General features: G+C 49.0%; 1 pseudogene; it reads left to right on the forward strand.

Moving 5' to 3' along the window:
• Positions 1-26,719, forward strand: part of LOC120846558 — a 148,672-nt pseudogene that overhangs the window by 32,479 nt on the left and 89,474 nt on the right.

Consider the following 26,719-nt stretch of genomic DNA (forward strand, 5'->3'; position numbering starts at 1 on the left):
CCTCATGCGCTGCACAGGTCCAAAATATATGGTCGATGTCTTCGGGTTCATTGCATGAGCTGCAATTTTTTGTGTTTGACCGTCTGAGGAGGTGCAAACGGACGTTGGTGTTCGAGCAACCCGTTCTCAGCCTGTGTAACTGCGATTCTTGTTTACGGTTGAATTTTTTCTTTTGTATCGGGAAAGGTGGAGAACCAGCTGCCGTTTCTGCGTCAGGGTGTTGTTTTGTTAATTCTTGGTGGATTATGATGCGTGCGGAGTTGTACTTATGGATAGCAATTGTTGGGCAGGCATCTTTGTGTGCTGCCAAGGCAAGACCGTCTGCTTCCTCGTTTCCTAGAATTCCCAAGTGTAATGAAATCCAAAGAAGTATATAGTGATCCCCGCATCGTTTGTTTTCCGTGTGAGTTGGGCGATAGATTTTGCAAGGGGACAAGCTGTGTTGAGGTTAGCCAATTGCATTAGTGCGCCTTTCGAGTCAGTGAAGATAGCAAGGTCTATTGAGTTTATGTATTTTGGCACTTGTGTGATGGCAAGCCATATAGCTGCAAGCTCGGCTGTTGTTGAGCTAGTGCAATTGCTCAGCCGATCTTTACAACGCAAGCCCATTTCAGGGACGACGTAGGCTGCTGTGGCCGAATCGCCTTTCACACTGCCATCTGTGTAAACGTGAATCATATCTGCGTAGGTGCTGATTGTTTCGCTTCCAACATGACGAGCCACCGTCTCTGCGACTTTTTTCCGTCTTGGAAGGTCGACAATGTCGGTCGCTATTTTGAGATGGTTGTCCTCTCGATGCGGTGGCGGGATGGGGGGCACGTTCTCTGGGCATCCGATGATATCCAGGAAGGTCTGCGCCACCTTTCCGAAGTGGGAGGATGGCCTTTCAGTGACTGAGTTTAGGAAGGCGTATGAGGATTCAGTAAAAGCAAGTCTCGATATCTGGCGCAAAACCCGTTCTTTTGCCTGTAGTTGAAGTGGGGAGTCGCTCGCCTCTACCAGGGTGGGAACGTTCTTTGATGAAGTGGGCAGGCCGAGGTATATACGGATCGCTTTCCTGTGAAATGTCTCCAGCATCGTCCATTGTCGTTGTTGAAGATTCAGGAGAGGCAGGGCATACATAATTCTATTAACAATGAGACCTCGATAAAGTGTCATCATTGCCTGCTGGCTGGAGCCCCAGTTTTGACCGGCGATTCGGCATAGCGCTCCAAGTAATTTCCGTGCCCCTTCTAGCACCTTTTGTACCGCCGGCCGCCAGTTGACTCGATCGTCGATTATGACTCCAAGGTAGCGAACTTGTGGTTCTCTTCTGATCCGGTTGCCGTAAATCTGTAATGTTGAATATTTTCCCTTCAATCGACCTCGTGGTCGGTATGTAAGAACTGTTTTTTTTTGCTGCTGACAAGGTAAGGCCGGCATAATGAAAAAAGGAGGTAGCAACATTCAGGACTTGTTGCAGTTTGGCTTGTACGGTCGTGGAGATCTCTGTAGGACCTGTGCACCATAAGGCTACGTCATCTGCGCAGATGGCACAGTTGACGGGGATGGCTTTGAATCGTGGGAGAATTGGGGGAAGTCCCGCCATTACGATGTTGACTAGTAACGGACTGAGCACACTCCCTTGCGGTACACCTTGGGTAACGGTGCGTGTTGTGCTGGTGTGTCCACCCATTCGTATTCGAAATGTTCTACCACTTAGAAATGCTCGAACGAATTGTAGAGACCGTCCTCCGACCCCGATGAGCTCTAGGCGCTCAAGAATGACACTGTGTGGAAGTGCATCAAAGGCGCGGTGTATGTCGAGGAAGACGATGTGGGCTACCTTCCCTTCTGTCTTTGCTTCCTCCAAGGATGATGCAAGGTCCCCTATTGAATCTGATGCTGACCGGCCTTGGCGAAATCCAGATAGTTCAGTCGGTAGTGCTCGCATGCGTTCCAGTTGCCAACTGATTCGTCGGTGAATCATTTTTTCTAGTAGCTTGCACATGCATGAAGTAAGAGATATAGGTCTGTATGATGCTGGTTCATGTGTAGGCTTACCAGGCTTTGGAATGGCTATCACAATTGAGTGTAGCCATGTATTTGGGAGATTGCCAGAGCTCCATATTTGGTTAAGGTGCTCCAGTAATCTTGGCCTGAAGCACAGGTCTTTGTTTTTGATGGCTTGGTAAGTAATGCCGTCAACCCCGGGTGCGCCGCGTCGGCGACATCGTGAAAGCGCATAGCTTAACTCTGTCATTGTAAAGTCGTCGTAAATTGCAATTGGGCTAAACGCTAAAGTGGGCGGTTTTGGTGCCGAAGGGGTTTCTTTAGGTGCCTCAATTGTTTGGGAGAATGTATCCGCAAATATTTCCACAAGTTCTGCAATCGAGATGTTGCATTTGATAGCTATTGCTGCAAAGGGCGATGTCGGGCTGACGGGGCTGAGGAGGCTTTTGACTGTCGTCCAGGGCTGCCGCGACCCTGCCTCGGTGTTGAGCGATTCACTCCGGAGCTGCCACTGTTGTCGTCCTAGGCGCACTGTGTGACGGCGGAGTATAGCTTCGAATTTTCGCGATGCGGTCCAGTCTTTTGGGGCATCTGTTCGCCGGGCAATTCTTTGGGCACGCCGCGCCAGCGACCTTATTTTGAGGTATGTCAAGTCAGGAACGGGTTTGTTAATGGGAAGGCAGACTAATGTAGTTGCCCTTTTCATTGATAATTCAATGGCCTTCTCAAGAGATGGAGCGTCTGGGCTCGTGAGAATGGTCGTAAGGGCAATTCGGTATTCGTCCCAGTTTATAACACTGTGAGTTCGCTTCTTCGGAGGAATGCTCGCTTGTGGAGTAAGCCGGATGGGGAGGTGATCTGATCCCCAAGTATCCGGTTCAGTATCCCAGACCATCTTAATCTCAGGTGAAACAAACGTCAAGTCTAGGACGCTCACTTTGCTGAGGTGAGCCCTGACGTATGTTGGATTGCCAGAGTTGAGGCATCGAAGTCCAAGTTTCCTGATCATATCAAGGAGCGTGGTCCCCCGAGGAGTGCAGTCGTCACTTCCCCAAGCAAGATGGTTTGCATTGAAGTCTCCGCACCATATAAGTGGTCCTGGACAGCGCGCACGAATGTTTCGCATTGTGACTGGGTCCCATGGCTGGTTTGGTCGGATGTAGCTTGAAATTATCGTAACGTTTTTATCCGCTATGCGAATTTCTGCTGCGACGTGCTCGTCGTATTCCGTGTTCAAGTCTTTTAGATTAATTTCATTTTGGTGAATATGTCTTTTTATTAGTAGAGATGCTCTTGATTTTCCGTCAGTATGAGGACTATGGCTGTTGTATTGAACGTACGGGGAGATGCGCTGTGAGCCTGGGGTTACTTATGTTTCTTGCAAAGCAAGGACATCTATTTGTGTTAGCAGCAGTCGTCGCCGAAGGTTTGCCAGGCGAGGGCGAAGACTGTTTACATTCCATTGTATAATTGTCGGCAGTGTTTTTAGCGGTTTATCTACAGGCATGTGGAGTTAAGGGACTGTATTATAGTCAGTATTGCCCTAACTTCTGCGATGTTATTATCAAATATTGAGTTTGTTGTTGTCCTTATTTGTGTAAAAAGTATCAGAGGATACTTTTTTCCAATGTCGCTCACTTCTTTCTGGAGAATTCTATGTTGAGTTGAAGAGATGGATGGGTTTTCTACCGTGAATTACTTGAAAAGAGCAACTAAAAGAGGAAAAAGGAATTCAAATGCCTGTTGCGCAAGGCGAGCAACTGGAGACGAAAACTGGGCAAGAAAATCACGTATGTGCTTCGCTGCCGCATGGATGATTGCTGACGAGACTCCAGAGCTGGGTTGCGAATGGTCGGATGGTTGGTCAACACGGAGAGGATGTTGTTCAGTGTGCCTCTTTGTTGTGAGTGTCTGGCTGTAGGACGGTCTCGTGAGTTCTTGTTTTGGTGAGAAATGATGTTTCAGGGTTTTGTTCTGGGCCGGTGTTTTGACACAAGTCTGATTTTGGGGAAGTGTATCTTCCCGTTGGTGTTCTCGTTGGGATGTTTTACTGTCTATTATTTTAGTGGAGTCCTTCTTTTGTGTTGTGCTTGAAGTTCCAGTAGTGGTGGAGCGACCGGCTGTGAGGTTCTCTCGGGGGATAGGTTGTTCTGGGGTCGGAAAGTTGGTCAAATTTGTAACCGAGCTGCGAGCTGTTCTGTAGTCGAGCTTGTTGAATTGACGTATGCGACGTATTTCAAGCTCATCTTTCCATATAACGCACTGGTGAGATGAAGCCTCATGGTTTTTGCCACAGTTACAACATCGTGTAGGTGTCTCATCGGCGTTGCATTCTGTTCGCTGGTGTGGCCCAGAGCATCGTGAACATGTTGGTGCATGTTGGCATGTAGATGCAATATGTCCGAAGCGAGAACATCTGTGGCACTGTATCGGCTTTTCCACGAAAAGCTCCACTTGGTGCCGAACAAGCCCTAGAAATATGCAGTCTGGAAGTCTTGCAGATGCGAATGTTATTGCGACAGACGCGGACGTACCGAGCCGACGTGCAGATATCACCGGCGTGTTGTCACTCGATCTAATCTGAGCTATGGTGTCTCTTGAGTCAATCTTGATAGTTGCGTCTATTCCCTTGATAACTCCTGTTGCTTGAGCGGGTGACCGTGGTTCGAATGCTCTAACCGGGATTCCTAGTAGTGACGACACCTTCAGAAGCGAGGAGGATGCAGCCATGTTTCGAGTGTCAACCGATAATAAGTTGAGTCGGTAGTTGGGACGAATTTGAATTACTGACGCTGGCGCGTGCGATTCGAGCAGCTCGGTGAGTTTCAGTTCGCTCAGCTTTGTTATTATCTTTGTTTGATCTATGGGCATATAAATGACAGTAAGTGCTGGAGACTTGTTCTCGATGGAAATGATGAAACTACTGCTCGATGACGTTGATTGGGCCCCATGACGACGTTTCTTGGCTTTCTTAGACAGCTGCAGAATAAAACCCTCATCGTCAGTCGTGCCCTTGCTGTCTGAGTCGCTGATGTCATGAAGGCGTTGCCCAGGAGTCAAATATTCTGTGTCCATGTTAATTTCCGAAGTTAAAGATGAGGATGTGGGGACGTTCGTGCAGTCGCCTTTAAATGGTGGAGTTGGCGAGGGTAAACTAGGCACCGGTGGAGACCGGGTTGGGTTGGTCTCTGGTGCAGTCTGTGGTTGCGCAGGTGGTCGATCCTCGTCTGCCGAGGACATGCCGCAGCGGCAGGTAGGCCTACCGGAACCTCAGATGTGGCGACTTCTTTTATATTGGATTAATTACAGAAAAATTGAGGAGCAGTAGAATCGTTCCGCACACTAAAGGACACTTCGTCGTCGTTTTCGTAGCTGGTGGATCCACCTCAAAAAACACACCGTCGTCATTAATATTACCGTTCTTCGGGTGCTTTCTCCATGATCAAAAGGATCGTCTGCTGTTTTCTGCCATCGCTGCTGTGTTTTCTTTTTGCCGTCGCACAAGACGAAGCCAATCCGCGTAGTATCCAGGTGATTATCCTGGCCGTTCCAAAATCGAGTCGCGGATCGTTTACTCGCGATGTCACGTGGTATTACCCACTGACGTAGGAGGCAGGGTACTCGGGTAACATTTGGAACATAGCCAGAGTGGTGGAGCTCACGTGGCTACACCCGACCGTGCGATTTTTTTGTCTTCCGGGTGCAGCAGACGAAATGCGATGCGGGATTTGTTCGCCGTGCTCTTCCTCTGCAGTTATGTTTGTTCCGCTCGCTGTTCTGTACTTCGAGATGAGTTGGTTTTGTACATTTAAGTGTTGGAAATTAGTAGTGAGTGCCCGTGGTGAATTCCCGTGATCGGCTCCGAAAAGAATACTCCCAAGATCTTGCGTAAAGAGCTGCGCCTCACATGTCCTGCATCTGAAAGTGGCATTGTGCGGCAGAGGTGTCAAAAATGGAACCCCATACCATTTAGTTCAGCGACGTATCGTCCACAACAATTGTTTTTTCAGTGATAATTCTAAAAAAAAAGAAAAAAAAAGAAATGTAAACATCGCAAAATGTTTGAAAAAACAAATGGTACGCCCACACTACGGATCGAACCCGTGCCCGCTGCGTGCGAAGTGGACGTCTTTCCACTGAGCTACTGAAGAATATTTTTTCTTTATTTTGCACAAAACACGCAATACTGACAAAACACTTACAAGAAAATGGGGCTAAAGCGCCACGTGCACTCACTGGGCGCCATAACGATCCTTAAAACTCCTTCATACCTATTAAGCCATCTAACAGGCCGACCCACTCGGGCGGGGTCTCACTCCTCTCTAAAACACTCTTGACCTGCAAAACAGCTTCAATAAAAAATAAAGGCGCTGACTTTGGGCGGACTTTGGCATGCCGCACCGCCATAGGGAACCTCCAAAGACCGTACAATCCAAGGGCCATAAACAGATCGTAAGGCACAGTTTCACCTTTCTCCACGGGAAGAAAACGAGTGGTGTATTCATCAATGCACATATCTTTTTTCAGGGTCCGTTGTAAGACATCCCAAAAAAAGACAGCGTCCCAGCAATGCAGGAACGCGTGCTGAATAGTCTCAGGCTGTCCACACAACAAACAATCGACACCCCAAGGAACGTACATGCCCCGCTCCTGAAGCCATACCTTCACTGGCAAGGTGGCAGTATGTAAACGGAAGAAAAACGTTTTTACCGCCAGCGGCGCACACATTTGTTTTACACGGACCAGTACATCCTGTCCAGGACCTGCCATATACGGCGGTCGGTAAAGTGGCACCGGGAAAAGTACGTCAAGAAGCTCGCGGGTCAATCTTTTGTGCGTTACACTCGACAAATAGTCCATTGAAAATCTCACTACCAAAAACTGAAAGGAGTCTACAACTTCCTTTATAAACCCACCCATCTTTGCTGGTGGACGTACCTCTGAAGACACAAGGAAAGATGGCAGAAATTGAGCTAAGCGTGTTTGGATCATATCCGGCAACAGTGGATTCTGTTGATCGCGTAAGAAAAGAGAACGAGAAAAAACGAGAAACAGTCTTTCTAACAAAAAGATGGGCGAGCCCTACCCCTCCTTTGGAGACACGGCGAAAAAGATTGTCTCGACGCATCGCTTCGCTCTCCGACAACCAAACAAAGAGCGCGAAGACTGGATGCATCTTCTGGATGCAGCTTCGCGTACACCATAAGACTTGGAGGATATACCATAGCTTGGCGGTTAAAAACACATTACATACAGGCCGTCTTCCAACGTTTACTCGATCTTACTTTAGGGTAAGGGTTTTGTACCCTTGGCGTTCCAAAACCTACCCGCGTCCAGCATTTTTCAATCTGTGCTGTCACGTGATACGATCCACCGGAGTAACTCGGATCCATTTGGGCAAGATTTGGAACACAGCCACAGTTGCACGAGCAAAAATAGACAAATTGCGGTTGCGCCAAACCGGATGTGCTTTTCCTAAGTTTCTCTACTACACACTCCCAGTAGGGTTTTGTGCTTTTCATGTGCTGCAACGGGGCCCCGAGGTATTTGCACGGGGTAGTGTCCTATCGTAACCCTTCGTGCACTGCTGGCGTTGTAGCCCACGTCCCATGCCATAGACCAACACATTTGTCTAGATTAACCACAGCCCCTGTTGCAGCGCAGAAAGACGTGCAATGCCTCAGAGCTTCCACGACACTCTTTTTGTCGGCACAAAACAGCGTGATCGCCCGCGTAAGACACAACTTTTGTTTCTACAGAACCCATTAAAAAACCTCTCCCATTCTTGATTTGAATTATGCTTAACATAAGGGATCCAAATACAAAGCAAACAACAACGGGGACAAGGGACACTCCTGCACCACAGAGGCCGACACGGGTATTTTCGATGTTAAAAAATGATTCAGTACTAACTTGGTGGTGCACCTGGTGTACGCCATACAGATCCCGTCAAAAATAATATTACCTACATTTACCCGTTTTAAAACAGCCCAAAGCACATCATGCTGCACGCGGTCGAATGCTTTCTGCAAATCGACTTGGATCATGGCTATTTGGCATGCTTCGTTTTCGACAGATTCTAAAATAGTACGTGCAACATAAATGTTTGTTTGAATGGATCGTCCTCGGATCCCACAGGTTTGGTGTTCACCGACTAGCTCCCTGAGAAAATGCTGTAATCTGCTAGTCAAAACTCGCGCAAAAATTTTATAATCAACGTTGCTCAAAGTGATTTGTCGATATTCGGTGACGCATTTCGCCTGTATCGCGTCAGGCGTTTTTGGGATGAGAATGGTGTGCGTTTGTAAAAAGGAAGGCGTTAACGCATTGAAAGAGTAAGCCTCGCGAATCACTTCTAAAATGAAAGAGGAAAACAGATCCATGAATGTTTTATAAAACTCTCCACTAAGGCCGTCAGGTCCCGTCGTTTTGTGGGACGACAAACTGTCTGTGGCGCGCTCCTGCTCCTCGAGTGTCACCGGCTCTTCCAACCACTCTTTTCTGTCGTCAGCGAGCCTAGGCATTCATTACAACAACGTTTCGAGGTCAGCTTTCCTTAAAGACTTATTTACGCCGCCAAATAGCTCGGATTAATAACCCACAAAAACACGTTTAATAAAATCCTTATCTCTGCTCGTAACGCCTTCATGATAAATAGCGGGAATCTCTTTTGTTATGGCGTATTGCTTCTCATCGGCCAAGGCCTTCAGCGTGGGCTGTTCGCCTAACAAGCACTTATCTGCCCGCGCGCGCACAACTGCTCCCCGGTAGCGCTGTTGATGAAAGCCATCCAGTTTCGTTCTAATTTCCTTTGTTTCCTCCCTTATGTGGCCGGGTAAGCACTTTCAATGCTGAAAAGTTCGCGACAATACTTCTGTAATTCTTTCTCCTCGCGGTGCGCCTCGCACTTTAATTGAGACGACCTTTCGATTGCGGTTTCCTTTACTTCTTCTTGAAAATATTCCCACTTTTCGAGAAAACAGCTCTCTTGCATCGCGATTATTTTTTTTAATATTTCTAAAACGGCCTTGGCAAAATCATGGTCCTTCAGCAAAGTGTTGTTTATTTTCCAGAGCTGCCAGTTAAATTTCTTTCTGCGCGGTTCCTTTTTTCCCAGCGTCACGCTCACTGGGCAGTGATCGGTATAAAAAAAGCGGCGTCACTAAGTAATCTGTGGTACTGCTGATAGCTTCGGTGGAGACGTACGTATATGCGGTCTAATCGCGAGTGGGACACCCCTTGAAAATATGTAAACGGGAGTCTGTCTCGTATCGCCCTGGCGCGTGCTACATCTTCCAGGAAATGTTGTTCCAACGCTTCGGTCAGCACCTCTGCGCTGATAGCGCGATTATCTCTGGGCGATACTCTGTCTTCCGGGCTGCAGACGCAATTAAAGTCCCTCATGACTACAACAACCTTGTCGCACTGTAAAAATATTTTTAAAAACTCAAAAAACACTTTTCTTTCGCTAGCCCTGTTGCGCGCATACATGCATATTACTCGCCACTCACGGTTAAACAAAAAGAAATCACACGAAATGAAGCGACCACACTCATCCACAACAACGCTGAAGCCTAGCAAAAATTTCGTAACGACTAAGAAAGGGTTTCAGCGCTTGTTCTATGTCGCGGTCAGATGACATTTGTTTCCTGTATGGCGAAAACATAAATTTCCTCCTCAGCCAGTAGCCGTTGGAGATGGTAATCTATTTTCCGCAAGTTGAGGCCGTGAACGTTTAGTGTCGGGAAACGAATCGAGACGCGAAGATCGAGCGTGGTCGGGTCGAAATCCGTAGTTCCCCCTTGCTTAAATAAAAACCCTCCAACAGATGTTAATAAAAGGCAGTGTTACACGAACCGAACCTTCCTTGAATAGACACTCACTGCGAGTTCTTTCTGCGGCGGTCTTCAGTTGGTACGCGAGGCTTTGCCCGAACACGAGTTCGCTTGCCAAAGGCCCCGGCCTCCGGATGCGTTGCGGTCCATCCTGCTGCGGCGTCTTCCAGGGTTGACGTTGGGTCTCGCAGTCGCTTGATTACTTGGACCATCTCAACGTCCGCGTCCGGCACAGGAACCGAGGGGTCGCGACTAGGAGTACCATCGTCACTTTCTCTCGGGGCAATTCCGTCGCTTTGGCTGTGGTCTTGCTCCTGAGCCTGTGGCTCCTCCGTCTTCGCCCCCGTCGCCCTCTCGCCTTGCGGCACAGGCTCGGAGCTGCTGCTTCCAGCCGGTATGCGAGGAAGCGGCCGGATAATCGACGTCTTCTGGGGTAGCCGACCCACCGCCGTCGGACGGCGGAAGTACGGTCAGCCCAGAAGCACCGACCGCTTCCTCCGCTTCGGCGTCGTCCATCACGAAGTCTAACTGGTCGTCCACCTTGCGGTCGCGGGCTGTCGACGCGTAGGTCTTGACACAGTCGTCGGCCTTATGGCCAAAGCGATGGCAATCGGCGCATCGGGGGATACGGCAGTCCCGGCGGATGTGGCCCGTACGACGGCAGCACGGGCAAAGCGGAGCGCGTCCTGGCACAACAACGAGCACCTTACACCCCTCCAGGCGAATTTTGTGGGGGAGGCTGTCGACAGTGTAGCCTTCCTTGAGGGTCAGACGCGCACTTCTGGGTTTGGATTTGACAGCTTCGAACCCCTTCTCTCGGAAGAGCTCCCTGGTGATCTCGGAGACCTCGCCATAGCGCTCCAGCTCTTTCTTTACCTGGGCGTTTGGCACGTCGTACGGGACCCAGTGAAGTTTCACCTTCACCGCCATGTTCGCCGGGCCGATGAAAAGGCACCGCCCCTCTTGATGGTCAGCTCCTTGGCGTCGAACAGTCGTTGCTTCGCTGCGAGGGTGTGCATCTTCAAACTCCAGACGTGGTTCATCTGATGAGGGCCGGCAGAAGCCAAGTCCTTCATTACGTCGATCCTTTGTAGTTCTTCAGGAAGTCGGGTACTCGGTACGGACGGCCTTTCACGCTGCAATGAAGAAACAGTATTCGTTACAACGTATCCGGTGGGCAGCTGGTGAAGGATAACCTGATAATCTTCTGTTGCAGCATTAACAGTAGTACCACGGCCTGGCGCGGCCGTTTTCGCCGCTCCGACGGAGCTCATCATAGCACGTTCGTCTCATTCGAGCGCCGGAACTGCAATCTCTTAACTACTGAAGAACTGTTTCGTTCATAGTAATGCAGTCGGTCGACTGTATGTCGGAAAGTTTTCTGCCGATTTCCCTCTATTACATCCGCTCCCGGCTTGAAGTCGGGCAGTATTACGTATTGGCCAGATTCGCGCCTAGTAAAGAAACCGTACGCGTGCGTATTTAACTCGATGTACGCACTTCGTGCTTGACGTATGTGCGACCGATGTCTTCAGCCACGAGAAGAGACGGCGGCTCGGTGACGTCTTCTTTCAGTCTGTTTGCTGGTCGGGCGTGTCGTACGGGATGAATATCAATTCTTTTGATCGATCCACAATTTCTCTTTCGAAGGAAGACAGAATTCGCCGGTACCGTGAACGACAGTTCGGAGGTAAAGGTGCCACGCCCGTCGTCCGCTGCCACCCGCGAGTCCCACAAAACGCGAAACGACGCCATGTTGAGAATTATGCAGCGAACGCACACAATGGTTCCGGTTGTCTGTGCAACCTTTTTTTTTTTTTTTTAATCAACGTATATGCAGCTTTTTGGAAGCCACAAAAAATGGGTTTAATATTTTTTTTCTAATTTTAGTATTGACTGTGTGCTTTCAATGACCCACGTATTTTATTAAATTTGGTGGTCGCGTCTAAACCTTAGAAAGCAGCCCGTGACCACAGAAAAGAAAGTGAGCGCCACTCAAACCGGCCAGACTTCGATCCACGGTTTTCGGGCGGAAATAAACCGAATTTCAAGCCGCAAATTCTGTACTGTGTAGTTGCACTCTCATATGTTACGTACAACTAAAAACCTCCTCGAGCATAAATACCCTGTCAGTGTCCCTTTAAGAAAGAAGAGAAAAATTAATTTGCATGGTGAAATGTTGTGAACGAGCAACAGCGGAAATAATCGACGGCCACCTGAGCGCAAAGGCTTGTACGAAGAGGTAAACAGACGCACAAAGAGGGGCTGGAAAGGCGAAGGAGAAAAGCTTCAGTGAAAACATCGCTGAAAGGAAACGGCGTGCAACCCCAGGCACGACAGATTGTCGGCGTCGCGTCATCACGACGATGCTATACTTCGTTCATCCTGAAGCTGGCAGTGCTGTGGGAGCTGCAAGCTATAACCAGAAACAATCAAACATCTTCTTCTAATCACGTGTCCCGTCCCTTTCTCTCCGCGTGGGTATGAACGAGAGCGTGGTTACGTGGTGGACGAGAGACGTATGACTGCTCCATCAAACACGTAGCTTCCACCGTTTATCCCTAAGTGGACAGTGCGTCAGCTTAGGGATGAACAGCTCATATGCTACAAAGCGACAGGCACATCACCAGGAAGTCAAACATAATTTAAAACCTAAGAGGACAGTGCAAACAGATCCCCAGCTTTGTACTTTCGTCAAGAAAGGTCAAACCGTAAGCTTCGACCATTGTGAACAACAAACGACCGAATAAATAGTTAATTCCAAATGCCTTGTCGAAGCCCCAGAACGTTTCGTGCGTCCTCGAGCAAAGCAGGTGCCGCTCGCGGTATGCCTTGCTGCCTTCCCTTTGGAAGTTTACTCGGGAATAAGCCTACAAGCAGATATCGGCCCCCGTTTGTTGGGAAAGTACACAATTTAGGAAGCTCGCGCCATTCCCCGACCTACGACGCTTCTGCTTAGCAAATATTTGGGTCCTTTTTGTGACAATGCAAAAAAGCTTGGATTCTTCGGGTATTTGGGAAAAATGCTCCTTAAAAGGAATGACCGAGAATAGGTCAACTATACTCGGCGGCAGCTTTCCTTGGCAATGCAGTGGAGGGTACAGGCACGGGTTCCCTCTCCCGTTTTGAGCACCGAATAAAGCTGTGCGCGGGCTCTCCTCCTCTGCAGTGCATTGCGAAGAAGCGTTATCGACGAGTATAGTGCTCTCGAAAGAATAGAATTAGATTGCGTCCAAGGCAGAAGGGAAACGTTTCACGCGACGCCTCTTTGTGAGAACGAGCTGCCATTGCCCGACTTAACAAACTGACACGGACTACAACTTCTAAATTAGGAAGACGGAAACATATCGCCCTTTTAGCAAGAACCTTCACCGTTGAATGAACAGCGAATACCGGTCAGTCGACTGTCTTTCTGAGTCACATCTAAAAAAGTGAAAGCCGTTTACAAATCCCTGTAACGCCGAATTGGAGCGCAGCTCTTGAGGAGGAGGAGTGAAGGGTACTGAGGGGAGGGTAGACCCCTCCTCCTTCTCCTCCTCCTCCCCTGATTCTTTAATATGCTCCGGGGGGGTCACGTGACCTCGGGGGGGGGGGGTGTCACGTGACTTCGGGGAGGGGGGATCACGTGACCTTGGGGAGGCGTGGCCTGGGGGTCAAGTGACCTTGGGTGTCACATGGGGTTCACCTCAAGGTCACGTGACCCCCAAGGTGACCCCCACGTGACCTCAGGGGGTCACGTGAGCTTGGGGGTCACGTGACTTAGAGCGGTCACGTGACCGGGGGGGTCACGTGGGGGTCACCTTGGGGTCACGTGATCTTGAGATGACCTTGGGAGGGGTCACGTGACCTTGGGGGTCATGTGACCTTGGGGGTCATGTGACCTTGGGGGTCATGTGACCTTGGGGAGGAGACCACGTGACCTCGGGGGTCACGTGACTTGGGGGTCACGTGACCTTGGAAGTCACGCGACCTTCAAAGGGTCACGTGGGGTCATCCTGGGGTCACGTGACCTTGAGATGACCTTGGGAGGGGTCACGTGACCTCGAGGGGTCACGGACCTTGGGGGCCACGTGATCCCAACATGACCCCACGTGACCCCCAAGGTCACGTGACCTTGGGGGTCACGTGACCTTGGCGGTCACGTGAGATGACCTTGGGAGGGGTCACGTGACCTGGAGGGGTCCCGTGACCTTGGGGGTTACGTGACCTTGGGATGACCTTGGTTACGCCGACGCCGACGCCGACGCCGACGCCGACGCCAACGCCGACGCCGCTCAAGCCGGGAACGGGCCCCTAAGAGCTGCGCTCTAAAAAGCTAATCAGCAGGTTTAACACTTATGTAGTGTGCACCAGTAAAAGCACGGTTCAGTATGGTTCACTTTGAGGCACATGAGGTTGTTGCGGTGTAATCAGGAAGATCTGAGTTTTGGTACACATAGACCAACTCAGGTCTTTGACGTGACATCACTGCGGTAATGCTGCTGTCGGCACTGCGCATGCGCAGTGCCTGGCTTCTTTTGGATCTGGTTCCTGCACACGCGTTGTGGGGTCAAACTAGGTCTTGTTTTGTAAACACTGGGCTGGAGTATACGGTAAATAAACTGAGCGCGAATTACTGCCTCAAGGTATTCAAAAGTAAGTAGAAAGTAATTTCCAAGTAATTTCATTACTTTTGGAGAGTCATTGTAATGTAATGTAATTACCTTTAGTCTGCGGTACTTTGTAATGTAATTTAATTACATTTCTGCAGTTTTCAGAAAAGTAATTAATAATGGAATTTAATTACCTTTTCAAAGTAATCTTGCCATCTCTGGCCTGGAGGTTGTGCGACGAACTGCCCGGAAAGTTCGCTATCTGGTGCTTGGAGTGTTCGGCGATTCATGGACCATATATTTCGTTTCACCTATAGGTTTGAACGAAGTGAAAGAAATAGCTCGTTTCTTCCTACGTGCGCGCGAAGGCAATGCTAGGCGTGCGAGCCGAGCACTCACATGTTCCCTGCTTTGCAGGCGCGCTCATACAGTTAATACATTTCCTCTGGCTATCCTCTGTACGGAGCACGAAAACGATGGTGACGAAAACTCGTAAACAAACGTGGTTCGGGGAGCTGCCGCTGCACGACCCAAGCGCTCGCACACTATCACTGCCAGAGCCGTTTATACTGAGAAAGTTTGGCCGATGTGCGGAGCTTGATGGCCGCTAGAACAAGCGGATTTCGCGATAACACAATATGGCGTTACTTCTTTGTCTTGTTCATTCCTGAGAAATCGCGTAACGTTCCTATGAGTCAGAGCCACAATATGGCGGATGGAAGTAGTCATCCCCCGGTTGTCAGACTACGCTGCTGTGGTTGTCAGACTGTCAAAATCTCCTTAAGAAGGCCAAACTCTCTCAGTATAAACGGCTCTGATCACTGCCCTTTCTGCTTTGCGCTACCATATTTTTCACCTTTCGCGCGCTCCTCCTCTCGGTTTTCCTGCAACCGCGTGCCTTATGGCTCCGTCATCGATGTGCCAGGCTTTCTCCGTATAGAGGAGGCTATGACTAGGCGTGTTGCGGTCGCACTGACAAATGCAGACATTGTTCTTGTTAAAAAACAAAAACAAAAAAATGAAAATTTGTTGAGTAATAAGTTTATGTTACTTCAAAAGTACCGAATAGTACGTAACACGCAGCTCGTAACGCGTTACATACAAGTCTCTCCCGCCCCAATAGAAATGTCTTTCAAATCACTCGCTGTTCATGTGACCGTTGCACTCGGCGGTTACACCATTTGAATATTAGGGAGTTCTAGGGAACCGTTTTCGCACATCCTCCGCGGTACGATGGGCCCTCCGATACAAACTGCGCATGTGTCACCCACAGACTTGTGCCCGTTACTCCGAAAAAGTAATTAATTACAATTACAATTACTTGGCCTAAAAATTAATGAATTACCGTTACAAATTGCTTCCCGTAAAAAGTAACTGAATAATTACTTGGTTACTTTACTGAATTACTTTTGCGTTACTTTAAAGAAACACGCGAAATACCTGCAATATCTACTGCGTGTTTGTGGGGGGAATTTCGGGTCCCATCAAAAATAAAACAGATTCACTACTATATCTACCGATTATTTAGGATAATAATTTTGCGACGATAGATCTATAAAGCTCAAAAGGACTGGAACAGGTGTTCGATATGAACGAATCTAGCGCTGTCCACCCGGGACAGAACTGAAGCCCATGAACATGTGACGATTGCACATGGGTGGCGGAGGCACGCACACCATTCGAAATATGGCAACGGAAAACTTTAGAACACGATTCTCCTGAAGATGTGGTTTTTCTACGGTTGCTATATAATGCCTAAATAGGGACTCGTTTAGCCACTAAAACCAACTGGCTGTAAGACGTACATGAAGTACTTGCGTTTGAGCAGATTTCAGAGTACCGCTTGTTGAACGTTGTTATCCGGCCTTGACCCACTTGATCTTTTTTCTTGGTTATCAAACTAATCAAAACTGAAACTTCACACGAAATATTCATGAACAATCTTTCAGCCAAGCTGATTTTTCCGTTTAGAGAATATTAAAAAAAGCCCAATTTTCAGTGAACAGCAGGCTTCAATGTAATTCACGCGTTCACAGCCGCCTTCCGCTGCCTTAACTCCTGTGGAGGCACCCTACTGTGTCCAAGTCAGCCACTGTTTATTCTCAGAAAACTCGGGCTGTGTTCCCTTTCCCTAAAATGCCGGAGTAAGTTCCCGTAGGCACAATCCCCAACATTCTCGTTTCTAGGAATATGGGTTCAGCTTCGAAGTCCCAAGCCATTTTGGCTGTGCTCCCCAGCCACCTTATCGCCTGTTGTCTAAAGTTACTGTTTGAACTGACAGATGCTACATTCGTTTTCTGTTCCAATGAGCTGCTGCCATCGCTTCCCTTATGTTTGTGCCTTACGCATCCGCTAGCGCGAAGTCAAGTGACAGACACCACAAAGCTGGTTGGTAAAGCCAGTATTTAGCTTTCACAGCGCTGTCAAAGATGAACAGGGTCAAGATCTCGTTACAATTTTTTTTTTGTCTGCGGGGTGGGTGTGTGTAGGCAGAACATTGAAAAGCAAAGGACGGTCTCGTGTGCCAAAAAAAGAAATATGCTGATTGCTTTTTGGGGGACAACATGCAGGTTGTGGGGCGGAAAGAAGGGGGGGGGGGAAGGGGTGAGCGGACATCTGCACCACGGTCACAGTGTCCACGTTCGTACTCTCCACGACTCCCACTCGATGGTTTTATGGGCCATTAGTTTTCTGCTCTTTTGTGCGCTCGACGCAGTCCGTTCGTTTTCCAAGTCAAAGCTTCTTGCCTTCATGTAGACAGTCGAATCCTCCTAGCCTGACTGCCCGCACGAACAAGTCCAGAAACGGGCTCTGGTTGGGCTGCCGCGGTTTCCGTGAATTCCTTTCCTTCGCCAGCACTGGATCTCTTCGCGAGCGAACCCCCGTCTTGTGTTACCATGCCAAAAACGCGAAGGCTGTTGCATCGCCCTTTTTCCTCTCTCTTTTTTCCTTTGACGAGGCGGAAGAATTGTAGCGAGTAATTTCAGTAACGCGTTACTGAAAAAGTAATGAAATTAGATTACAAATTGTATTTTCAGAAATGTAACGGATTAATTACGAAATTACTAGAAAAGTAATTAATTGCAAGTAATTCCGTTACTTGTAACGGATTACTTCCAAGTCTGGTCACCCACCGCAGAAGCTTCGCACATGCGCAGTACGTACCGGAGGGCCCATTGTACCGTAGAGGATATGCAAAAACGGTTCCCTTAAACTCTGTATTAGCGCCGAGATGTTTGGGTGGTGCCATCTTATGGTTCCCGTTCGTAACGCTACGACCAGGATTTACCTCGCCGTGATTTGCAAGATTTGACCCGCCTCGCTGTGATTTTAAGATATTTCTCGTTGTGGTTCAGAGATTGGGCAGGCATTATCAGTAGACAGGAAGCTATGGTTTGTTCAATCTGGAACGTCGACTGCAGCGACGCTTTTGATCTCCCTCGGCGCCAATGGCGAGGCACGCGATCGAAAGCTTCGCTGTAGTCTACTTGCCGCGATTGGTCGAATGCTGAATATGACGTCAGCAAAGGATTTGTCATCGACAGGAATAAGAGGAATGTAAGGACTTCAATTTTGACGGTGTTGGCAGAGGTGGCACCAAAGCGCAAATATTTCAATCTTCCACCATACTCATTACAAACACCATCGCACTTGTTGTACGCAAGGTAATGCCGTCACGAAAGGGAACCGGAGGAGGGCGCCACCAAGAACAACTCGCCACCAATAGTGAAAGACGCGGCTGTCCCGCCCCCAGGCAAATACCACCCGGACCGGCGGCACGAGGCGGCGCTGGACATGCACCGCCAGTACGGCCCCATCGTGGCTGAGAAGCTGCCCGGCCGCTACTCGCTGGTGCACCTGTTCAGCGCCGACGATTTTCACGCGCTCTACCAGCACGAGGGCAGGACGCCCTTCCGCATGGGGTCACGGCCTTCAAGAAGTACCGCAGCAGCCGACCCGACTGCTACAAGAACATCGGCATCCTGAACATGTGAGCGGCACGCGAAAAGTGGTCTCTTGCAGAAACTCCTCTGTGCTCTCGCTGATCGTCTGCCAGGAGCGAGATATCTAATTTAAATCTCCTGCACGTTGCGCGCGAGCTTCTGAGGGCTCCTCGTCAGCAAGTGTTCAGTAGCATCGGCGCCTCAATCAGCTCTTCGTTAAGGGTACACGAGCCACTAAATAGACTACGCTTCAAAGTAACGACACTTACCCATATTGGTGCTTAAAGTCATGGTTGTCAGTTACCGGCACGTAGCCAGGATTTTGTTATGGAAGGCGGGGGGGGGGGGGGGGGGGGGACAAAAGGCTGTATGGAGGGGAGAAGGAGAGGAGGTCCCAGCAAAATGGAAGATTTCGGGGGGGGGGGGGGGGGGGCGGGCCCGATGGGCCCGCCTCCCCCACCTCCTACCTGGCTACGTGCCTGGTCAGTTGGCTGAAGCTTTATCTGAAATCACAGGAAACGTTTTTTCGTCGTACACAAATGTTTAAACAGTTCGCAACAAACCAAAGCATGGGTTAGCTTCATAACACCGAATCTGAATCTATTGCTGAGAAAGTCGCACATTTGAATCATGATGATGGGTCTTTGCGTCTGCTTTGCACCAGCACCAACATGGCGGAGCAAATAGAAGCAAATATTGTCGGGAAAGTTACGTTTCGGGGCCAGAGCTGCCGCTAGAACGATCACGACACGTTGCGGAACCCAAAGCTCGGCGAGGACGGTTATCGTGATATCGGTGCCAATAAGACTTTCGTTATGTCTCTTTTACTTGAATTCGTCTGCAATGAACTGATTACAGTTTCTTTACTCTAAAAAAAAAAAATAGAAGTTAATTTCATTTTGTTTTAAACGTTAATAATGAAGTGCGCATATAATTAATTTGCATCACAAAAAAATAGAAACGGTAATGTGACATCAGTTTTAGTTTTGTTTTGGTTGGTAGGTTGTTACGCCCACGACCTACTGTTATCCATACCTGCCCACAGAAGAGTGTTCCAGTGTGCGCAATGTAGTGCATGGCCACGGCCGCAGCATTTCTTTACGCTATCACTTCGCGGGGCTGCACAAAGATTTTTTTTAAGGGTATCCGCATATCAATCGAACGCGCGCAAGGTGCGGCGGCGCTATCTGACTCCGAGCTGGGTTACAGCTGCCTGAAAGCGTCTACAGACGCCGGCAGGCAGCACTGTGGCTGTTCAGGTGTGATCCGAAAACGCGACTTATTTCGATGATGGCACGAGAGCAGTCGGACCTGAAAAATTCTTTTGTACTTCCGTGCCTGAAAACGCGCTCTTTCGATCAAAGCAAACATGAGAGTGACGGGCCCAGCTACGTGCTACTGGTACTGCAGCCTGATGGCGCCACACTTTTAGAAAAAAGGGTATGGATAGTCCTCCCTAAGGGGAGGAACGGTCTTGTAACCTATGTTCCTTTAGAAATGGAGAAACCTTCGTCCCTGAAGCAGGGGAGCAAATAGTTCCTCCGTCGCCTGCATCTCATTACGGTGGCCCTGAAATGAGCAAATCGAGCTCCATAAGACTTAACGAGGACGCTACATTTCTTGTACGGGACGAAAGGAGCAGCAAATAAAAGCGTAACACGAGCTTTCCGCGAACTGTGTTTATTTCCGAAGCCAGGTTCCCGCCGCACGTAGAGAAACTTGCTTTTCGAAAGCTCAGTCTTCTCATCGTCAGCACTGCGATATCAATGGGAGAGAACCGATACCCAGTTACTTCGCGCACTTCACGCCTTACCTTTGCTGTTCCTCGAGTCACAATTCTTTCGCCAACCGCACATCACGAAGGAATGGCAAACCAATCCGCGAAACCAAAAGCCGCTCTCAAAAGAAGAAACTCCCAGCCGCGGTTTACCGCGTAGCGCGAAAGAAGGTTAAAACGCTTGCCACCAGATGGCAGGTTCGAGCAGGGCGAGGGGCCAACGTCCTCCGAAAAAGAAGTCTCTGGAGCTGCAATAGGATCCTAGTTACACGGGAAGTGTGGAAGGCAGTAATAGTTCCGGGCTTGGCTTTCGCGAATGCTGTAGTGTGCGTCCCCGGTGATTTACAAGAATTTCTGGAGCGACGACAACGAGCAGTGGGACGAAAGGCTCTGGGCTGCCACGGAAATGTGGCTAACGAAGCCGTCCAGGGAGACTTAGGATGGTCTAGCTTCGAAGCCAGGGATGCCACCAGCAATCCTCAGTGAAAACTAATACGTTCGAAATATATCCAAATGTACTTCAAATGCATTTAAACGTATTTTCTGTCTCTAAATGCATTAAAATGTACACTAAAATGCATTTTTTGTCCTTCGTATATTATTAAAATGTATTTCTCTAAATACGTAAAAATAAATGTTTTCTAAAATGTACTTTTAGAACACCTCAAGTACACTTAAAGGCATTTATGCGATGTTAGTACATTCAAAATGCATTTCACATATTTTTGGTCAATATAAATTTTCTTTGCTTTGAATTAAATTATATTTTCAAAAATATATTGTAAATACATTTACAAAAATACATTATGGTAAATATGAATTAGGCACAGTCCAACTGCACTTATACATAAAGTCGTGGAATGCTATAGAGGGTACTCACTGGACGATATACTTGAGGTCGATGTTTAGAGCTCATGCAGTCAGTCAGAGTCTTGGGAGAAGGAAATCAAAGGATAGAGCTCATGCTCAGAACGAGCTCACATTCATAGGCTGCTAAGACCGACGCTCTTGATGGTGCGAAATGCACGTTGCAAAAGAACTGTGAAAGCCCGCCGTCAGCACGCGCTGAGCAGTCGGGCACAGAGCTATGTCCCCAGTGAATACTCCCTATAAGCGCGACCGACACCAACAATAATACATAATTTGGCTTGCCATAATTTAAATAAACGTTAAATGTTGCTACACGAGGTAGGCTTCGCCAAAACCTGACTTGAAAAAGCAAGGCAAATTTCGAGCAAGAATTTTTTTTATGTACACATTTTACTCTCTATCGCCCCATTCCGAAAAAAAAATCCACTTTTTATTTTTACGGTTGGCAGCACTGTAGTAGGAGGCCAGCGTGCATCAGGATAGCTAGGTTCGACATTGTACATGTACCTTTTTTTAGTACACGGAAGTGACGTCATCACGTCTGATTGGTTGGAAACAAAAGTGACGTAATTTCCCTAGAAAAATGTGGGCGGAGTCGGCAAAACTGGGCGGAGTCGGCTACCGGACGTGACAACAAAATGACGTTTCGTTTTGTACCGAGTACGTTTCAAAAGGTACTTGCTCGGAACTAGGTGTCATTGGCAGCATGTTTTCGGCGGCGAGGCGTCGTCGTCTCGTCACTTCGACTTTTTCTTTAATAGAGCTTTTTTTTTTCGCCCGAAAGGCTGTATCGGGAACACCGCGATGCATTCGAGCTCCCGGAGGAGATCTTTCGGAAGCAATACCGCCTGCCCAAGATCGTGGTGCGGTGATTGTGCGGCGAACTTCGCGAGGAACCGGAGGTGAGGAGAGTGCGTACCACGTCATGACTGTGGAGCTTCAAGTGTTGTGTGCACTGCGCTTCTACGGCACGGGGAGCTTCCAAGGCATGGTGGCGAGCGAGAACACGTAGCGCGGGACCAAAAGACAGTCAGCGTTGCGGTCCGCGCCGTGTCCGTCGCTATCGTGCGTCGTCTCGGGGTCCAGCGTGGCTGGATCCATTTCCCCGAGACGCCGAGCGAGAGGTTCGACGCGGAGAAGGGCTTCAATCTGCTCGGCAGGATACCCGGCGTCATCGGTTGCGTGGACGGGACCATGGTCTCCATCGTCGGCCCGTCCAAGAACGACCCCACCGTCACGAAGGCGGCGTACTGGTGCCGTAAGTACTTCTACGCCCTCAACGTGATGGTGGTAAGTACACTCATGTTACGTTGTCAAAACGCGCCCCAAATCTGTAGAAAAAAAAAAAAACGTATTGCCGATACGGTTTAAGTATGCCGTTTTATGACTGCGGGCTGTGGGGTCTCACGACTGCGCGAGCGTGTGCTCTACGTAGCATGTGAGCCGTGAGACTCTTCTCCCAAAAATAATACTTATTTTTGGTTTCAAAACGTGCAAACTTCCGTAAAAAACAAAAAACAAAAAAAAACACATTATTTTTGTTTTAAGGTAGTTAGTTGTACCTTGCATCCAGGAAGGTGTGTTGACATCCATGTGTCAGACAAAATAACTTAAAGGTTCTGAAATTGCGACTGCTTTGTGAACCATAAGTACAATCTACTACTTGTGGATTCAGGTAATTACATGTCAATATCTCTCTCACTTTCAGGTGTGTGACGCCGACTGCCGGATAATGTGCATCGACCCACGGTATCCCAGGTCGGTGCACGACTCCTTCGCGTGGCAATTTTCCTGGCTCCGAAACCAACTCGAGCAAGGGCAGATGCCACGCGACGGCCGGTTCCTGCTTGGTGAGCATACTAAATTCATTCCTTACGCACACGGAGGCTCCCACTGCTTGAAAGCCACAGTACCACACGTACTGTGCTTGTTGTGAGGCACACAGACACAGTTGCTGGAACTCCTTGAAGTGAGATAGCACCCAAAGTTTGGCCATTAACCTCTGTTTATGTCCACATAACTCTCACACTCTGCAGGCTACGAAAGCCACACTACACCAATCTCACGACACTGATAGACTATGCAAGGCATGCGACCGCAGTGCGAGTCGCTGTCCGGTTCGGCCCACTCACTGTTACTGTCTGCCTGTTACCCTCTTGCTGGTTGGTTTTCGCATGAAGTTGGAGCTCTTTCACTGATACCTGGGGGCTCGCCTGGTCGCTTTGACGGTCGTCAGTTTGTACGGAATGGGATCAATTCCTCCTTGGCCGCTTGGGGCTCGCCAAATCTGTCCTCGGGTCGTCTCTGTCCCACACACTGGATTCTTTTCCCTGACCCTTCTTCTTCGGTCTGCCTATATAGCTCCTCCTACTAGACCCTCCGTATCCCAACAGGACCTGACTCCTTTCTAATCTAACCACCCCCTCTCTTTTCCCCATCTCCAACTCCACCGATGATTAGGAAAGAGGTTCGTCGAACTGGCGCCTTATCCCCCCGCTTGCCAAAGACAAGGCCAGCGTGTTCTGCTCTGCCCGTGCCTAAGGTCACGGCCACACTCCCAAAAGCAACAGAGCTTTTATTTGTCGGATACAAGGGCCTAATAATGCACTTGCATACAACACAGCACCCCTAAGGAATCGTGCACACATCCCATACAACCCACCAGGAAAACACATAGTTACATGAAATAACAGGGAGTTTGCAGGCAAGCTAGTGCTAATTAATCATAATATAAACTGATACTGTAGTGCAGAAATATTAACACACTTTTTAGTCACACTTAAGTTACATTATAATTGACATAGTTGCACACAGCTGTTTTTGCTGTTTTCTTGCCTTTCATTTTAAAAAGTAAAGAATGTAATATGTTCCATCCTCTACATGTGCAGGTGACAGCGGCTACCCCTTGGAGCCTTGGCTCATCACCCCGGTCCCCGGGAACCACGCGACCTCCACCGCTTGCGGCCGGTTTAATAAGGCGCATTCCTCGATCAGGTCTGTTGTGGAGCGCTGCATCGGGCTGTTGAAAAACAGATTCCGGTGTCTGCAAAGGCACCGGGCTCTGTATTACCACCCTTCAACAGCCACCGCCATTATTTCGGCATGTGCAGTGCTCCACTACATCTGCCTTGCATCGAGCGAGCCAGAACCGGAGTCAGACTCCGACCCTGAAGAGTCAGAGTTGGAGTCTGAGCCGAGCTCGGACGGTTCTGAGCCGAGCTCGGAGAGGTCAGCGTCGGCTCCCGAGAGGCTGGCTCCTGCCGGGCCTCCGGTCGGCCTTCCGGTCGGCCTCTCGGACAGGGGGAAGGCTCTGAGGCAGCGCCTTGTCGCCCGGTTCGGAACCCGCCGCAGACGTGCCCGTGAGGAGCGCCACACGCAAGGGGTCCGCCGCCACGACGGTAGTCCCGACCACCAGGGACACCGTCGGGAAGCCCCTCAGCGCCCTCGCTGCGGTGGTGCCCAGCACAGACGCCGCTAGCGACAGGGAAACTCTCGTCACCACGACTGAGGTCCTGACCACCAAGGACCCCGTCACATCCTTGCCCTCAGTGAAGCCCTCCCCGTGGAAGCCGTAAAGTGCACACTTCGCTTCCTGCCCCACAGTCATGGCCGTCCACAAGCTACATACTCTCTTCAGCTCCTACACCTTGTGAAGTTCGTCGCACAGCCAGCGTGCTGCCTCCGGATACGTCTCGAGTGCATCGCGGTGAAATCGATACAGCCTTTTTTTTATTTTTATGAGCAGAAGGCACGAGACGCAGTCGACAGTGACAGAAAAGGTTCGGAGGTTTAGTTGCCAAACCAACAGGTCATCTGGATTGCCCCTGCAAAGAACTCAGAAGTAATTTAGACTACCCCTAGAAAGGAATGCTTGCTTTTGCAGAGATTGCTTTCTTAGTTGCTGATTGAACCAGGGATATTGTTGTCATGGACATTGTTTCATTTTACAAATGCTTCAAAGCGTCTTGCCTTCTGCTCCATTTTATTATCTCTTTTATGGTACTTCATCAAAGTTAGGTGATTGTGTTATCTCAAGACAGTGCACATGTAGTTTGTTTTAAAAATTGCTTTATTTCTTAAAGAAAAACTTGTGACTTCATGAATAAAAGTGTGATAACATGGAATGTAATATTTCATTCTTGGATGTAAAACTGAGCATCGACTGGAACCATGTAAGCAATTGGGCAATCTTAAGTATATATCACAGATATCTTGTTGAACACTCTGGTCTTATTTGAGCACAATAGTTAAATTACGAAAGGAAAAAAAATATAAATATTTTCTGACTAGCATACCACCATATAAACACTGGACCACTTTGAAAAAAAATATCACAGATGTTGCGCCAAACATTCTTATATGAGCACAGCAATAGCAAGTTCTCGAAAGATAAAAAAATTGTTTCTGACTAAAGCAGCCGTCACTCGCGCGCTCCCCGTTGGTTCCGCCGACCCCTCCGCTGCCCCCGGCACACCCGGCTCCTCGTGGTTCGACATTTTGGTTTGAAGAAGGCGCGTAGCGCACATCCCGCATAATATTGGAACAACTTTCTCTCCAATTAATTCTTAAATGTATTGCAAAAGGGTACAAAAAAGCGGTTTGTTTTAACAACGCCCAAAAGGTTTCGATTGTTTTTCAATACTTTTACCTGCACTAGAACAGATGCGACGGCCAGCGACGCACAGGATTGGTTGCCGTTCCTTCGCTAAACGCAGGAACTGCTCCCCGCGTCGTAGTAAATCCTACCCCGTATCCCGCGCGTAGGGACGCCTCAGGGAATGCGTAACTACTTCCGCTCGTCGGCGGTTGGCTCCGGACGTCGCTGAAACGGGTGACGGGTGTCAAGTTTGCGATGACGTAGCGGCGTCAAAGTGGGCAGAGCCGCCACGTGAGTGTTGCTACGATACGCTCCTCCTTTGCATTACGTCACTTCCATGTACCTTTTCTCAAATGTCCAACCTAGCGATCCAGGTCTCTACCATCGACCCCGTGAGTTTCTACGTTTTTAGCCGGAAAACGTTTGGATTTTCACCGAACAATTCCTGGAGGGCTGCATGACTCTTCAAGAAAAGCACACGATACGTTTCTCCATCATTCGTGTAGCTTTTCAAGCTCCGAGGTGCACGTTCCTAACGTGAAGAGACGGCCGATTCAACATGGCTGCCATTTGCCCGCCACTGGCGGCCAGCAGCAGCCGAGTCAACATGGCGCCCACATTCCCGCCCGCCTGGCTATCCTGCGGCACCTCTTGCGCAACTTTGCGGTGCCTTCTGGCGGTCAGCAGGTGTGCCGGACGCCTTCCCGATTCTACAGGCCTTCGCGGGATGACCGAATGACGACCAGGCGATTACAAGGCGAAAAACTTAGTTCCGAGACCGACCACATTTTTTTTTTTTTTGCGGCATTCGCCAGTGCCGGACGCGTGTTTGCCTTCATCGAGTTAGATATTTAGCTAACGGCCGCCGGCCTAAACGGACGGGCGCCAGCTCATCTTCGACAGCACACGGCAAGCGTTTTTTTTTCGTTTTTTTTTCGAAATGCGTGGGTTATTAATTGGCTTTGTTTTCAATGTTTGTTTACATGTGCGTCCGGGCAACGTTCGTATTCCAGAAGTTGTGCAAGAGGAAACTATTTTTTTTTCTCTACCTTTAAGGACCTCAGTCACTAGTTCTGTCTCCTCTGTTTTTTTTTGTTTTTTTTTTGTTTTCT

Source organism: Ixodes scapularis, unplaced genomic scaffold (assembly GCF_016920785.2).
Source record: "Ixodes scapularis isolate PalLabHiFi unplaced genomic scaffold, ASM1692078v2 PGA_scaffold13__105_contigs__length_92229423, whole genome shotgun sequence".
NCBI lineage: Eukaryota > Metazoa > Arthropoda > Arachnida > Ixodida > Ixodidae > Ixodes > Ixodes scapularis.